This window comes from Podarcis melisellensis (genome assembly GCF_964234715.1).
Source record: "Podarcis melisellensis genome assembly, chromosome: 3".
NCBI classification, from domain to species: domain Eukaryota; kingdom Metazoa; phylum Chordata; class Lepidosauria; order Squamata; family Lacertidae; genus Podarcis; species Podarcis melisellensis.
Genome location: NC_138530.1, coordinates 99,949,430 through 99,964,459, shown reverse-complemented (window position 1 = coordinate 99,964,459; position 15,030 = coordinate 99,949,430). Strand labels below are relative to the sequence as shown.

Sequence of the window (15,030 nt, the reverse complement as noted above, 5' to 3'; positions counted from 1 at the left end):
GATGTTGGATTGAAAATAAGTGGCATTAGCAACAAAGTTAATAAGAATATGCAAAAATGAATTGTTAATGGATGGAAATATAGAGTTATAATATGTTAAGATATAGAGTTAAGATAAATGAAAGAGGGCAAGGATTTGCTGATTTGATTATGTAAATGGGATTACAAAAAGGGGAGGTGAGAGGAGGTCAAGGAAACAAGCTAATGAGTTTAAAGTTATAAAAAACGGATTTGTTTTTAATTTTTTCTTATTTTTTGTCTTTTGTATGTTGTATGTTGTATTTTTTATTTTTTCATGTATTTTTGTATTCATGTCTTTGTAAAACTTTAATAAATATTCTATATATAAAAAAAGGAAAATAAAATGATGCTGATGCAACCCCACCCCTCATCACTTTCCCTAATGTTCTAGAGGGTCATTCATCGGGAAGTAATTGTGGTTCGAGGACCCGATCCCCGCTTAGTGGAATGAAGACACACGGACACATAATATAAGGTTAATGGGCAAGAAAAGGCCACAACTTTATTGATTACAGCAAGTGAAAAGGTATTGGCTTAGGCACTGGATCGCGTCAGTTGACTCCACCCACTCGGAGATGGGTGAGTCTAAAAGGGGGTTTATTCACCAGAAGGTGGAGCCTGTTGATGCTAATCCAACTATAAGCTCTCCCCTGATGTCACCGAGGGTCGTGCCATGGCCTCCCGCCACACAGGCATCGGACAGGATCCACGACCGCCGGATTCCTTTAACGGAATACCCAAAAATTGAAGGCATAGGCGATGGCCACACCTAGCCCTTCCACACACCACAAACACATTATTCCAATGCCTAACCGCCGCCGTAGCAGGTTGAAGGAGTTTGGAGTTTGTCTATCAGTGCTTCTTCTTTTCTCAATAGATCAACATCCCTGATATGAAACATGACTATCCTTTTTTTTCCATGGACCTCATCTCTTCATACGTTAACTAGCCATAACTTACAAGGTTTAAGTTTTCTGAATTCAATGCACACACCAGTAATTAATATTTATATTCCCCATATGGATTTCACTAAAGCTTCCAAATAAACATAAAAACTGAAATGAGATAGAGACCGTCTACTTTTGGGCTGGCTGAGAACCTTTTTTTTTTTTGCTTACTGTTCCAATATACACCAAGAACTCATGCCAATTACCCCTTCCTTCAATCTTTTGGGCTTCTAGAATTAAAATAATAACAATATTTCAAACAGACAAAGAAGGAGCAATGGCTTAGCCAACAAAAGACCCATCTCAGAATTAGCTGCATTTGCCGTGGGTCGAATACCATGACAGTTCCTGCTGTGGCCTCTTTGGTACTTTCCAGCTTCCCTGCGGTGTTCACCCAAACTGTCCCTGCTAAATATAATGGGTTGGATCCTGGCCAAGCCTTCTTCCTCAGCTGAAGAAGAGTGATACTCGAAATGCACTGGGATTTATCACATATCATTCCTTATTTGTTCAGATATTTTATACTTGAAAATATTAAAATATGAACCTGCACCTATGTGGTTTCCCACACCTTTACTTTATATGAATGGTGGTGCAGCCCTTCGGCTTGATTCAGTGCTGCGCATGTGCTTTGGAATATCCATGCTTTATTCACACACTTTTTATGGGCCACCTGTACAATGTCATGAACAAAAAACCCTCCCCCTTTCCCCCATGTTTGGCTTCTGGAATTCCCCCTCCCATTTCTGAAAATCTGACTTTTTAAAAGCTAAATGGAATAGCATTCCACAAGCACACAGGGCCCAGCATGCTGATTCTGACCTGTACAGATTGCTCTAGCCTAGGGCTAGCTAACCCTTTGGGGAGGCTAAGGCATACCAAACAACATTTCTCTGGTGAAAATAGAGATGTCCTCTCCAACATTTGTCCAACAAAAATAGGGACGTCCTACCATACCCTCCAGGCGGGTGGTGCTGTGGGTTAAACCACAGAGCCTAGGACTTGCCGATCAGAAGGTCGGCGGTTTGAATCCCCGCGAAAGGGTGAGCTCCCGTTGTTCGGTCCCTGCTCCTGCCAACCTAGCAGTTCAAAAGCATGTCAAAGTGCAAGTAGATAAATAGGTACCGCTCTGGCGGGAAGGTAAACGGCGTTTCCGTGCGCTGCTCTGGTTCGCTTAGTCATGCTGGCCACATGACCCAGAAGCTGTACGCTGGCTCCCTCGGCCAGTAAAGCGAGATGAGTGCCGCAACCCCAGAGTCGGCCACGACTGGACCTAATGGTCAGGGGTCCTTTACCTTTACCATACCCTTCAACACTTCTCTGATGAAAGTAGGGACGTTCTGGGACGGCTTCTGTAAATCCGGGACCATTCCTGAAAAATAGGGTCACTTGGAGGGTCTGCTGAAGGTCACACTGACTTGTGGCCGACCCTCTGGACAAAGTGTTGAAGTAGTTGCAGTGAGAACCGCAGTTCACAAGGCTTAATAAGCTTCTCACATATTAATTGACCATAAAAGTTATCAGTTCTCTGCATCCAACAGAAATGGTACTAATTCACATTTACACTCCTCGTGACTTTCTGTACATACATAAAAACTGGAATGAGGTCAGAACCGTTTGGGAAATGTTTCTGTAACTTTCCATTCCGATAAACAAAGAGAGCTCAGGCCAACAGCCATTACCCTTTCTATCATTCTTTCTTCTAATATAAAAAATTATTTGAAACAGACCAAAACAGAGAGTGAGAGTGTGCGAAGCCTTTGCCAGGAGTCCTATACCCATCACAGAAACAGCTGCATTCACACTGGGTCAAATACCATGACATTCCCTGCTGAGGCCTATTTGGTACATTCCAGCTACCCTGCAGTGTTCACCCAAACCGTTCTTGCTAAATAATATTGTTTATTGTTACCATATTGTGATTCTAATAGAATTGTGCACAGATAACAGGATTAATAGCTGAGAGTTTAGATTTGAGCTACAAGACTTAACTCTTGGGGGGTTCAAAGTACTACACGCCGATGTTCACACATGCATGTATGTGAGAGCAGCAATAATTCAGACCTCACAAAAATAAAATTGGTAGTTTATGGACTAATGTAATTTTCTTTACTCATCAATGAAATAGTTATCTATTGTGCTGGTGCATCGTGGCTCAGTTGGGCCCAGAAATAGTGATGGTGATGATGATAATAATAACAATAACAATAAATTTATTATTTATACCCCACTCAACAGAATATTAAAAACATGATAAAACACCAAGCATCAAAAACTGCCCTAAACAGGGCTGCCTTCAGATGTCTTCTAAAAGTGAGATGCTTGTTTATTTCCTTGACATCTGATGGGCGGGTGTTCCACAGGCAGGCACCACTACTGAGAAGGCCCTCTGCCTGGTTCCCTATAACCTTACTTCTTGCAGTGAGGGAACCGCCAGAAGGCCCTTGGAGCTGGACCTCAGTGTCTGGGCTGAACGATGGGGGTGGAGATGTTCCTTCAGGTATACTAGGCAGAGGCCGTTTAGGGCTTTAAAGGTCAGCACCAACACTTTGAATTGTGCTTGGAAACATACTGGGAGCCAGGGTCGGTCTTTCAAGACCGGTATTTTGTGGTCTCGGCGGCCGCTCCCAGTCACCAGTCTAGCTGCTGCATTCTGGATTAGTTGTAGTTTCTGGGTCACCTTCAAAGGTAGCCCCGCGTAGAGCACACTGATGATGATGATGATAATTTTATTATTTATACCCCGCTCATCTGGATGGGTTTCCCCAGCCACTCTGGGTGGCTTACAGCATATATAAAAACTTAGTAAAATATCAAACATTAAATGAACGCAGGCATCTGCCTGATCCCAAATGAGACCACATGGCTTTCCTAGATCAATTTAACATGGCTACACTGACTGGCAGTAGCCCTCTGGGGATTTAGGGAGGAGTTTTTTGTTTACCGGTCCTCTACCCAGAGCCAGGGACTGAACCTGGGACATTAGGATAAAATGTGGAAACTTCATATAGCAGGTCAAGCAGAAGGGCAAATAAATGGATGCTGAAAACTAAAATGGGTTATCTGTATTTTGTTTTGAGGATGCCCATTCTGGTCTTCCCACTTAGGTTCTGACCTTATTCTATGGAATTGTTTCTTTATTTCCTACCCTTCACCCTAAGTTTCCAAGGTGGGTTAAAACACACACACACACACACACACACTTTTTTTTTAAAAAAGAAAAGGTTTTAAACAACTTACAATCAGTGGCTGATTGAATACGACCCCAGGGAAACCTTGTGAATGGCTGTGTTGGGAAGGGGTCTCCTGAAAAGCTCCATTGCACATATGAGCACTACAGGCAGTATTTTGGATTTTAGGCACTGTGAAAGAAGACTGTTATGCATTAGGGTGTGAGCCAGAGTGGATAAAACAAGCTCCTGAGTATTAACAGAGTTACCTGGGGAACACAGACAAAGCAGGCTCTGCCCCGAAGTGCTTACAATCTAAAATTCAACATGAAGGAAACAGAGGGAGGAAATGGTCAGTTTGGTTTCATCCGAACTGAATAAGGTCAATACAAATGCGGCACGTTTAGTACATCAGAACATTTTGAACCAGAGCTCAGCTGATAAGAATCGGGCCGGGGGCGGTATTAACTTGTTGTGATGAGAAGTTTAGTTTATAGGAACTGTGTTCACTATTTGTACGTCCATATCAGAACTCTCTGCAAACATACTGCTTGCATTTATAAAGGGGTTAACATACAACTGCTTTTTCTGTTAGGGAAACAGATGTCAGGAACTAATTATTTTGCTGTTGCCACAAATGTCCTTTGCTCTAAAACCATTGTTTATTCCTCTTACCCAATTTCTCACTTCCTTTTTATTTTCTCTGACATCAGTTTTTAATGAGTCGTGTGACTCCAGAGTTGAGGTAACATGTATTTATACCGATTGATTCATGAATGCCAGCTTGAAACGGGAGACTTCCTAAGCGGTGGAGATGGAGGTGTTTGGAAATCAAAACAACTTAAAAAGGCAAATACCGGTACTTTGAAAGGACTTTAAAATCCATCATTAAACATGCCTGTACAAAACACTGCATGTTTTCTCTCTCTTGAAACCTGTTTAAGAGGTAGCGTGCATGAAGGCAAAGTACTGTAGAATAATTCTATTTTGGTTCAGATCAGCCCGAGCCTTGCTCCCAAAAAGTGAGGCTAGCACTGCAGCCTAAATGGCCTGTTGTTGTTGTTGTTTAGTCGTGTCTGACTCTTCGTGACCCCATGGACCAGAGCATGCCAGGCACTTCTGTCTTCCACTGCCTCCTGCAGTTTGGTCAGACTCATGTTTGTAGCTTTGAGAACACTGTCCAACCATCTCATCCTCTGTCATCCCCTTCTCCTTGTGCCCTCAATCTTTCCCAACATCAGGGTCTTTTGAAGGGAGTCTTCTCTTCTCATGAGATGGCCAAAGTATTGGAGCCTCAGTTTCAGGATCTGCCCTTCCAGTGAGCACTCAGGGCTGATTTCCTTCAGAATGCATACGTTTGATATTCTTGCAGTCCATGGGACTCTCAAGTGTCTCCTCCAGCACCATAATTCAAAAGCATCAATTCTTCGGCGATCAGCCTTCTTTATGGTCCAGCTCTCACATCCATACATCACTACTGGGAAAACCATGGCTTTAACTATACGGAACTTTGTTGGCAAGGTGATGTCTCTGCTTTTTAAGATGCTGTCTAGGTTTGCTATCGCCTTTCTCCCAAGGAGCAGGCATCTTTTAATTTTGTGACTGCTGTCACCATCTGCAGTGATCATGGAGCCCAAGAAAGTAAATGACCTAAATACAGTTATATACCACATAATGTAGAAATGAGGCCTATTTAAAACTAAAATTATGTGCCAGGGCTGGGCAGAGACCTTTGGGCACTTGAGGCAAGATGCGCTACTGATGCTTCCCCACCCTACCTAAAGAACCGGGCCCACACCCTGCTGGGGTGGGAGAAGCATGCCACCCAAGACAGGCTGCCTTGTTGGCGCACTGGTCATGCCAGGGCAGCAAGCAGAGCTTAGGGGCTGCAAGGAAGACGACGTGGCACACCTTTCTAGCCACTTTCCACCCCTCTGAGTTTGCCTCCTGAGGCAGCTGCCTCATTCTGTTTCTTGGAGGCACCGGCCCTGCTATGTGTTATGAAAAGTAGTGGAAAGTGTTTCATGTGCAATGGATAGTCTTGGGGAAGCCTCTGTATACAGTGGTATCTCAGGTTAAGTACTTAATTCATTCCGGAGGTCCGTTCTTAACCTGAAACTGTTCTTAACCTGAAGCACCACTTTAGCTAATGGGGCCTCCTACTGCCGCCGCGCCGCCAAAGCATGATTTCTGAAGCAAAGTTCTTAACCTGAAGCACTATTTCTGGGTTAGCGGAGTCTGTAACCTGAAGCTTATGTAACCTGAAGCGTATGTGACCCGAGGTACCACTGTATTTCCAAGCCCTTGGATCGCACCTAATGCATAAACTACCAGACTGGGGAGAAATGCAAAAATATAATGCTCAGCTTCGACAGCAACTGAAAATGATCTTAACCTTAACAAAATAAAACCTGTAATAGTTCTATATTTGCAAGAACGGTTAAGTCCAGTCAAAGCTTTTCACGCTGAGGGAGCTGGTGTTTGTCTGCAGACAGCTTTCCGGGTCACGTGGCCAGCATGACTTAAACCGCTTTTGGCGCAATGGTACACCATGACGGAAACCAGAGTGCACGGTAACACCGTTTGCCTTCCCACCGCAGCGGTACGTATTTATCTTCTTGCACTGGCATGCTTTTGAACTGCTAGGTTCGCAGGAGCTAGGACAGAGCAACAGGAGCTCACCTGTTGCAGGGATTCAAACCGCTGACCTTCTGATCGGCAAGCCCAAGAGGCTCAGTGGTTTAGACTACAGTGCCACCCACGTTCCTTTTAATAGAGTCGTATCTCTATCTCTATCTCTATCTCTATCTATCTATCATCTATCTATCTATCTATCTATCTATCTATCTATCTATCTATCTATCATCTATCGATCTATCTATCTATCTATCATCTATCTATCATCTATCTATCTATCTATCTATCTATCATCTATCTATCTATCACCTATCTCTATCTATCATCTATCTATTTATCTATCGACCTACCTACCTACCTACCTACCTGCCATGCCTATTTTCCAAAGCCATCCCACACCCCACCAACCAGCTTGGAATGTGCCATTCTGACTGAAAAGAGAGGTGTCTGAGCACATGCATCTAAACCTATGAAGTTTGTGTGGCTGAAATGTGGCGTCTTATACAAAGGTAGGAGCCACAGCCATTGCTCTGGCCACGCACCACTGGCATGCGGCCCCTGGAAGGTTTCCTGTGAGGGAACATGACCCTTTGGTTTAAAAAGGCTTCCCACCCCTGCTCTGTATAATGTTGGCCAAATGATTTTTAGATTTAACATTCTTAAAATTTATTTTGAATACAGAGCGCTTTGTTTTCTCATTCAAGTACATTCCTCCATCTGTTCTAAATCTAAGGACCAAAACCTTTCGGTTGGGTAAGTTTTGTTTTAAACCAGAAATAAATTTGGGACGATTAGGGGAAGCATAAAAAGTGTTGCTTTGAATTTTCATTTTTTTTCGGTTTCATGTATTTCGACCCATTTTACATATTGCAATAAATATTTAGGTTTGTTAGTCCAATTCTGAATCTTATTTTTATTAGACTTGTATGTCACTTGTTACACCGAGTGGCTTACAACATATCTAAAAACAGGAATGCGTTATAATAGTTTCATATAGATACATAAGCAATACATTTTTTTTTTAAATTACAAATAACCTGCATCCAAACAACTGCAAGAAGCTTAATGCTACAAAACTTCTTTCTCCCTATGTTTTAAATTGCAATCCCACACACATTTACCTTGGAGTAAGCCCCATGTAACACAGTGTGCCTTACTTCCTACTAGACATTCATAAAGTTGTGCCACTATGTCTAAATGGCTAAAATATATGCAGACAATAAGCGTTAATTAATCACCAGTTAATTAACAGCATTTGGAACAGGAATTATTTTTCCAGCCCAGTATTTATTGATGTTTTTACTGATCTTATTGTAATTCTGTACATTGTATTCCGCACTGCTAGGAATATTTAAACAAATAAATACTAATATGGAGTACTCAGAGGTGTGCAGGAGATTAAAGAAAACAGGGGAAGTCTACAACAAGGCAAACCTCCTGTTTCTCTAGCAATTGACTAACTGTTCTGAGATTTCCTTATGAGGTGAAGGGATTGAAACTAGCAGGGGTTAAAGGTCAGGTGCACCACTTGGAAATATCCAGAATCAGTGAGTCCTTTTAGGTGAAGAAAGTATTTTGGGAGGGAAAGTCCATGGGACTTATTTAGCAAGATAATGTTGGAGACATTCAAGGATGAGACAGATTTGCTTTAGCCTATCTGAACAAATGCTGTAGTTTAGAAGAACGGAGCAGTAAACCTCAGGATTACAGCATTTTAACTCTCTTGAGTAGATGGAAACAGACCCTAGTAAAGCCATGCAAAAGTGATACTAGAATCAAACAAATACTGTAATAAGAATTCCTGACTACCCAACACCAGAGCACAATGCAAGAAGTCAGGACCATGAAATTATGCAAATTTTATTAATTATATAACTATTTTTTAAAAAAGAAGAAACAGCTGAGAAACACAATGATAAAATTCAATGGTTATTAAAAGATAGAAGGGAGTAGAACATTAACAGATTTACATAGGTAAACCACATTTTCAGTTGCCTTGAAATAAGATAAAAGATAATAAGATAAAACAGCTTATGTACCAAGTGATAAATTACAAGGAATGCTCTTAGAAGAGAGAGTAACAACAGCCTACTACTGATAAGCAAAACTTTCAATTGCCCAAACATGTTTTAACCATACAGTCTTCTTCAGTGCCACATACTGAAAAGCAATTTAACTGCCTCAGAGTATTTGTGTATGATGACATATCTTGTTAAAGTTGCAGTTTTTGATGTGAAATAGAAACAAGCAATTGCTTTGGTCTTGTCACACTTGTAGGAAAATGAGGTGCAAAGGGATATACAGCTAAAACAGAGTGAGATGGGAAAGAGACAGAATTCAACAAGGACTGATAGACCACGGGCAACATGGCAGAAAAGGAGAACCTGAGGCCTTCCAGATGTTGGCTGGCCAGCTGGGGCTGATGGGAGTTGAAGTCCACAAACATCTGGATTCTGCATCCCTGCTATAGCAATAATGCTAATGCAGTTTATAGAACATGACAATGCTGCTAGGAACTGCACGCACTATTTTAACCTCTGTGAAAAAAGCAGTGCCTTTAACAGATGCCATCTCACCAAGATGTCTCCTGAGTTCTTGCATCCCTTCTCTTTTGAAGAGTGGGGCTTTGTGTACACTCTGCTGCTGCTTTGTGCATTCTCTTGGGCATCCTTGTACATTTCTGTCAAGTAGCTCAAAGGATATTTGAGAACTTGGCTCTCTTGGTGCAAGGGCAAAATGCCATCTCACCCGGAGGAAAGGAATAATTCAACATCGACAACAAAAATGGCTTGCATTCTGGAGAAAACACAGCACAATTTCTTTTTAATCCAAAATCAATTGACCTAAGCGTGTCTAAGTGTTTCAGCTGCTACACCAACTACAGCCATCCTGAACAGCAACAGCTTGGCCACAGTGTCCCAAGCACTGGTAACTTCAAGCCCAGATTGTTGAAATACTCTGTATGTGGAGCTGCCATTAAAGGTAAAGGGTAAAGGGACCCCTGACCATTAGGTCCAGTTGTGGCCGACTCTGGGGTTGCGGCGCTCATCTCACTTTATTGGCTGAGGGAGCTGGCGTACAGCTTCTGGGTCATGTGGCCAGCATGACTAAGCTGCTTCTGGCGAACCAGAGCAGCGCACAGAAACGCCATTTACCTTCCCGCCGGAGTGGTACCTATTTATCTACTTGCATTTGACATGCTTTCGAACTGCTAGGTTGGCAGGAGCAGGGACCGAACAACGGGAGCTCACCCAGTCGCAGGGATTTGAACCATCGACCTTCTGATCGGCAAGTCCTAGGCTCTGTGGTTTAACCCACAGCGCCACCCGTGTCCCAGAGCTGCCATTAAGGCCGGTTCAAACCTGCAGCTGGAGCAGAATACAGCAGCTTGGTTGCTGAGTGGATCGACTTACTGTGAGAAGGTAACTCCCGTAATAAATATGGAACAGCTGATTGGTTCAAAATTGGGAAGGGAGTACGACAAGGCTGTATATTGTCTCCCTGCCTATTTAACTTATATGCAGAATTCATCATGCGAAAGGCTGGGCTGGATGAATCCCAAGCCGGAATTAAGATTGCCGGAAGAAATATCAACAACCTCAGATATGCGTCAGATGACACAACCTTGATAGCAGAAAGTGAGGAGGAATCAAAGAACCTTTTAATGAGGGTGAATAAGGAGAGCACAAAATATGGCCTGAAGCTCAACATCAAAAAAACGAAGATCATGGCCACTGGTCCCATCACCTCCTGGCAAATAGAAGGGGAAGAAATGGAGGCAGTGAGAGATTTTACTTTCTTGGGCTCCATGATCACTGCAGATGGTGACAGTAGTCACAAAATTAAAAGACGCCTGCTCCTTGGGAGAAAAGCAATGACAAACATAGGCAGCATCTTAAAAAGCAGAGACATCACCTTGCCGACAAAGGTCCGTATAGTTAAAGCTATGGTTTTCCCAGTAGTGATGTATGGAAGTGAGAGCTGGACCATAAAGATGGCTGATTGCCGAAGAATTGTTGCTTTTGAATTATGGTGTTGGAGGAGACTCTTGAGAATCCCATGGATTGCAAGAAGATCAAACCTATCCATTCTGAAGGAAATCAGCCCTGAGTGCTCACTGGAAGGACAGATCCTGAAGCTGAGGCTCCAATACTTTGGCCACCTCATGAGAACAGAAGACTCCCTGGAAAAGACCCTGATGTTGGGAAAGATAGAGGGCACAAGGAGAAGGGGACGACAAAGGATGAGATGGTTGGACAGTGTTCTCGAAGCTACCAGCATGAGTTTGTCCAAACTGTGGGAGACAGTGGAAGACAGGAGTGCCTGGCGTGCTCTGGTCCATGGGGTCATGAAGAGTCGGACACGACTAAACGACTAAACAACAACAGCAACAAAGAATTCCAAGGTCCCAAATATAAAATAAGCGTTCATAAATTTACAAGGCAAACACATACATAAGTATATAAACCAAGTGTCTAAAAATAGTACAGGAGAACAATCCTGACGTCATTTTGACTCTCCTAGTGACCTCAAATATTTCTCTGCAAGAAGGAAGGAAATGGGAAAGTCTCTCCATTGTCTTTTGCTTACCTGTCTTAAGGGTGTACTTGTGTGGGTGAATAGGGTGAGCCTGTGATCGGGATTCAGGAATTAAAGTATTTACCATTACAAAAGAATGGCCGGGCTGTCTCGGTAATGCAATCAGTGACCATTATTAGGTATCCTGGCAGAAAGAATTTCTGCTGTGGACCGCTTCTTTCTGTGATGTTTTGGGGGTGGCCTCTGGCAACAGGGTGGGCAACTTCAGAAGTCTATATAAGGGCTTGCGCACCATTGTTTGGGGTCCCTTCTGCCTCCTGTGTGTGGCAGTGAGCACCCTGTTGCAACAGTTAATAAAGATCAGGCTTACTAGCTGCCTGGCTTCTCAATATTCTCTGGTTGGCCTCTGTTATTTTCTCCTTCCGATAGGGAACCTACTTAAGGACTCTATACCGGCTCTTGGATTCCCCATAAGGGAAACAGTGCAGTTTTTCTTACAACAAAGGAACTGCACGGACTGCCAATTTCATACCAAGTCAAGCTGAAAGGTTTGTTGCTAGTTTACAAATCCCTAAACAACTTGGGACCTGGTTGCCTGAGAGGGTGCCTCCTGTCATACAGACCTGCCTGTTCACTGAGATTCTTAGATGAAGCCTCCTTGGTGGGTCTTCAACCAAGGATCTATCTGACAACCACCTTGGAAGAGGCCATCACCTTCCAAATGGAACAGTCCTCCATCAGTCATACCTCGGGTTACAGCCACTTCAGGTTGCGTTTTTTCGGGTTATGGACCGCCAAAACCTGGAAGTACTGGAACGGGTTACTTCCGGGTTTTGGCGGTTGCACATATGCAGAAGTGCTAAATCGTGCTTTGCGCAGAAACACTGACTCGCAACCTGCGCATGCGCGGGTTACGAACGTGCATCCCGCATGGATCATGTTTGCAACCCGAGCGTCCACTGTACTTTAAATCTCTTTCTTCACAACTGGCACTTAACAACCACTAACCTTGGTACCGAGTTTTATTTTTTTATTTAGAAAAGCATTTATCACACCCCTTTGGAATTCCTGAATATAAAGCAGCATAGAAGTGTTTTAAAGAAGGGGAAGGGTATTGCAACCTAAATTCTACTGGAATGAAAGCTCACTCAAAATCAACGGGACGGATTACAAGGAGGTACGCTGAGGATCTGCATCTAAGCCAGCCTGCCAAGTTTTATACTACTTTCCAAATGTTTATGCTTTCTGTGTTGGAACCAAAGATCTCACAGAAGTGCCCGTCAAACAGAGGCTATGCAGCTGGAAGTATAAAGATAATAGCAGTGGGATCCAGGCATCTCTTTTAAAAGAGCGAAGTTATATACTGTGTGGATTTTTTTAAAAGGGAGAAAAAAAGACTGCCTACGGAAGGGGAAATTAGTGTTTCCCAGGAAAGAAAATGCCTGAAGCACATCTCGCAAACTATATCTTTAACCCCTTTTACAAGGTGAGTTATGTTGAGTGAACACCCTTTAACTTTTTTTTTTTAAATGGGAAAGATCTAATTTGTACTTTAAATATACTGAGACAGTATTTGCTATTTTATGTCTAAAAGCGTATAATCAATCAAAAACAAGCAGGAAATCACAGTAAAGATGGAAAATGACTGTTCCATCTGAAGAACATGCTGAACATGAAGATGACAAGATTATGTCTGAAACACACACACACACACGATTAAATATGAAGCAAATTAAAGAACTCAAACTCAAAAGACTTTGTTTTGGTGCTCATCATAGGCTATGAGCCAGGAGGAGAGATGGAGGGCTGGGAAGGACCAACAAACCAAACCAAAACAAAAATGGTTCATTGTGTAATTACTTGATTTATATTTCACTCCATCTGTGGCTTCACGGGGACGCGGGTGGCACTGTGGTCTAAACCACTGAGCCTAGGGCTTGCTGATCGAAAGGTTGGCAGTTTGAATCCCCGCGACGGGGTGAGCTCCTGTTGCTTGGTCCCCGCTCCTGCCAACCTAGCAGTTCGAAAGCACGTCAAAGTGCAAGGAGATAAATAGGTACCGCTCTGGTAGGAAGGTAAACAGTGTTCCCGTGCGCTACTCTGGTTTCGCCAGAAGCGGCTTAGTCATGCTGGCCACATGACCTGGAAAAACTGTCTGCAGACAAACATCGGCTCCCTCGGCCAGTAAAGCGAGATGAGCGCCGTAACCCCAGAGTCATTTGCGACTGGACTTAACTGTCAGAGTAGCTAACTGTGGTGCTCCTACCCCTTGTCCCCCATCTTAATGTTAATAGTTCCATCCCTGAAAGGCAAACAATCTAAGAAAAGGCTTTGATTTCTCTTACTTTACTTATTTTAAGATGTTTAAATATCCTGCCTAACAGACCTCTGAGGCAGCTTCTCCTCTACCCACTGCAAAGAGAATGTACCTTTTAAAAGAAGGAGAAGGTAATAGTGACTAGATTCTATCCCGTTTCTCTTTAAATGTTCTGCAGGAACCATGTATAAACCCCTCTCTAGGATTGGAGAGGAGCACCACCACCACAACAACAACAGTGTACCAAAAATCTGACAACTAACAGTGACGTTCCGATGCTTCCACACTCCAATGGAAAATACTGTTCTGTACAATTAAAACAATTCAAATAAAGGACTCTACTAGAATGGCAAAATCTGATAACATTATTAATTTGGTTAGAAAAGAAGGCAAGGGTAGACCGAATCACTGGGAGAGAGAAGAATTGTGGAAGGGGAGGATTGAATATTCCAGATGTGGAATGATGTTACGAGAAAGGTACACTCTCAGGGACAACAAATTGGTTCAAAAAAGACCCACAGAAGAATTTATAGTATGAAATATATTGTGGATGTCCAAAAAGAGTAGAAAAATGGAATAGTGGACAAAGTTTTATAGGTAATGTCTATATAACAATATATGAGAAATGCCAGGCTTATTTAGCACGTGGTACGCAGGTGGCGCTGTGGGTTAAAGCCTCAGCGCCTAGGACTTGCCGATCGAAAGGTCGGCGGTTCGAATCCCTGCGGCGGGGTGCGCTCCTGCTGCTCGGTCCCAGCGCCTGCCAACCTAGCAGTTCGAAAGCACCTCCGGGTGCAAGTAGATAAATAGGGACCGCTTAACAGCGGGAAGGTAAACGGCGTTTCCGTGTGCGGCTCTGTCTCGCCAGAGCAGCGATGTCACGCTGGCCACGTGACCCGGACAGCGCTGGCCCCTGGCCTCTTAAGTGAGATGGGCGCACAACCCCAGAGTCTGTCAAGACTGGCCCGTACGGGCAGGGGTACCTTTACCTTTTTACATCACCAATTACATCAGTAATAAAGGATGAAAGATTCAGTCTTGTTGGATATTTGATTTGGGGAATTAATGGAAAGAGAATGGTATTCACAACTATGAAGTCTGGAAAAGACATGTGGACGAGCAAAAGAGAAATTGTTAGTAATGCTTCCCATATTTCAGTATGCTGTGTACAAGTAAGATCTTTTAAAAACAGATTAGACTGAAGGTAGGAGTTCAGAGCAGAGATGTTTGAAAAGTTGATTAGAAAATGTCTAATAAACCAGACTGGAAGTTGGTATTTGGCGAGCCAACATGACAGTGATGTGGGATTGAGGACTGGAGTGATAGTTCTGTGATATTATGGCAGTGGAAAAAGCTGTACTGTAGCTTTTGAATAAGTGTGATTGTGTGTGTGTTTTTGT

At 43.1% G+C, this 15,030-nt stretch overlaps 1 protein-coding gene and 1 long non-coding RNA gene across 2 annotated transcripts in view; one reads left to right on the top strand and one right to left on the bottom strand.

The window, feature by feature from the left end:
• The window catches only part of MCPH1 (microcephalin 1), a 107,842-nt gene that overhangs the window by 15,244 nt on the left and 77,568 nt on the right, over positions 1-15,030 (bottom strand). The window lies entirely within an intron of this gene.
• LOC309367380 lies at positions 13,018-13,977 on the top strand. Its single transcript, XR_014167110.1, has 2 exons — positions 13,018-13,165; positions 13,809-13,977. It is a non-coding gene; the product is annotated as an uncharacterized lncRNA (long non-coding RNA).